We start from the raw sequence: 2,102 nt of genomic DNA on the forward strand, positions 1-2,102 counted from the left end.
GATTTCTCTAACCTCGTTTACTTTCAATTAATATGTTGAGGTAATCTTTGTTAAGTGTATACCTGACGAGAAAGATGTCCCTAATTTGCCAGGCTGAAATGTGGTTATTCCTACGGCCGTTGATAGATGAGCACAGCTAAATGCAAATGGACCTCTGTGATGACGCATTCATGGACTGTCCAGGTCGAGCACATAGGTTCGAATCCTGGTTGCGTCAGTCGGTCGACAGTCAACCCAGCTGTTCATCCTTCCCTTGGTTTTGGTCGATAAAATTCGGTACTAGACTTAGGCTAGGGTGTATATTCATATAGCGTTAATAAGATGGCCTTGATTAGGGCCTCAGTCGCTTGTGCTGTCTCATAACAGAAAACAAAAGATTAAGGGAGCTTGTCAGTTAAGCCTACTATTCGTATCCATAAACCAAAGACTTCTATCATCTATGTTGTCAGTACTCTTGGTTTAATGGGGGTTGGATATGGTCTCTGCAATATCCAGAGTTGGCTAATTGCCAAAATTGCGTTTTCAAGAGGAGTTAGAAGGTGAACGCGTCCGGGCGTTTAGAAGCAATACAGAAATAAGACTGTGGTCGGAGGACCGTAAGGAGGCAAAACTGAAGTATGTACAGCGGGAAGGTTCGTAGGTAAACTATTGAGGACGAGTGGGAGGGAGGGTGGTCATGGCGGTCGGGAACTCAAGCCAGGTGTTTAATTATTTGTTCCACGTCGTTGAGGAGGAAAAAAAAAAAAAAAGAGTTCCTTCGCTTAAGAATCAACCCAGGTGTAGCTCAAGTAATCCCTGTCGTGTGCAGTGCACTCCCCTTGCAGTACATACATGTGAAGAGAAGGCTTCGTGGCAGGAAGTGAAATAGTCGAAGAGTTGTGCTTCTTTGAGGAGTTATGCCCACCCAACACCACACAAACACACAGGATAGGATCTGTGTGTGTGTGTGTGTGTGTGTGCATATATACATAGGAGTTAAGGACATGGTTGATATATACAAAGTTAAGAAACTGGGCAACACGACTGTAAAACTTCCTGTTAACATTCAATAAGTATTATCACACCTTATTGAGGGAGTCCAACACTAGTAGAACAGTGAAGGAGATAAACTGTCTTTTGGCAAATATCAGAATAGCCTTCAGGTACATGGATAAAGAAATATTTAGCATGTACCCCATATCCTACATTAGGCCAAAACTAGAACAAGATTCTTCGGTTGGCCACCGCATCTAAATTACAGAGCTAATAGAGAAAGTCCAGAGGTGGGCAACGAAGATGGTACTGGAATTAGGAAAGCCAAGTTACAGTGAAGGCTAGATGCTTAAATTTGGCATCATGGAAGAGAGAAGAGTGAGGGGTGACCTGATCACCTCTTAAGTTTTTAAACCAGACTGATGACGTAGACAGCGAAGAGTTCTTTGAGAGATGCAGAGATAGATCTTGCTCAGAATTTCTCTACTTTCTATAATTTACACACACGTTGTTCCGTCTCTTAACCTTGTAAGAAGTACAGTTACAGACTCAGTGCTCGCTCTTCACTAAATGCGTACATAGCTATGACGCCCTTCAGTGATTTCCACTTCATATATTGCTTAAACCTTAAACTTAAGCTTAACTTAAACCTGGAGGAAACATCACCTAACACTGGTTATGTACAAGTAAAAAGAAAATTGAATTAAGTTTACCCTGTGAGGATTAGTTTTCTCTGTCCGGTTACAGATACACGGTAGAACTCTTATAATTTTTACTCATGGCGAGGATTGTTTGTGCTTATGATAACGCTGGTCACTCAGCACGCTGACACGGTCTTTATACGAATTTAGTGTTGGTACGTTAAGGGGAAAGTAGTTCGAAGCGATATTTTTGCCAACGCATCGCACGGTTACTTAAGAAACTGGCTTAAAAGTTTTACTGTGGGTCGTGGATGTTACAAATTGTCAGAGTCAGAAGAGCTTTTGGACATCTTTACTGATAAGAGCAGTCATGTTGTGTGTATATCCTTCAGTATTAAGTCTATCAACCTCCCTGTCTCTAAACCCTTTTTTTTTTTTTTTTCAAATTTCGCTTCTTGTTAACTAGAAATAATCCCGAGTGCCCTGCAC

The sequence above is a fragment of the Panulirus ornatus genome, chromosome 2, assembly GCF_036320965.1.
Source record: "Panulirus ornatus isolate Po-2019 chromosome 2, ASM3632096v1, whole genome shotgun sequence".
NCBI lineage: Eukaryota > Metazoa > Arthropoda > Malacostraca > Decapoda > Palinuridae > Panulirus > Panulirus ornatus.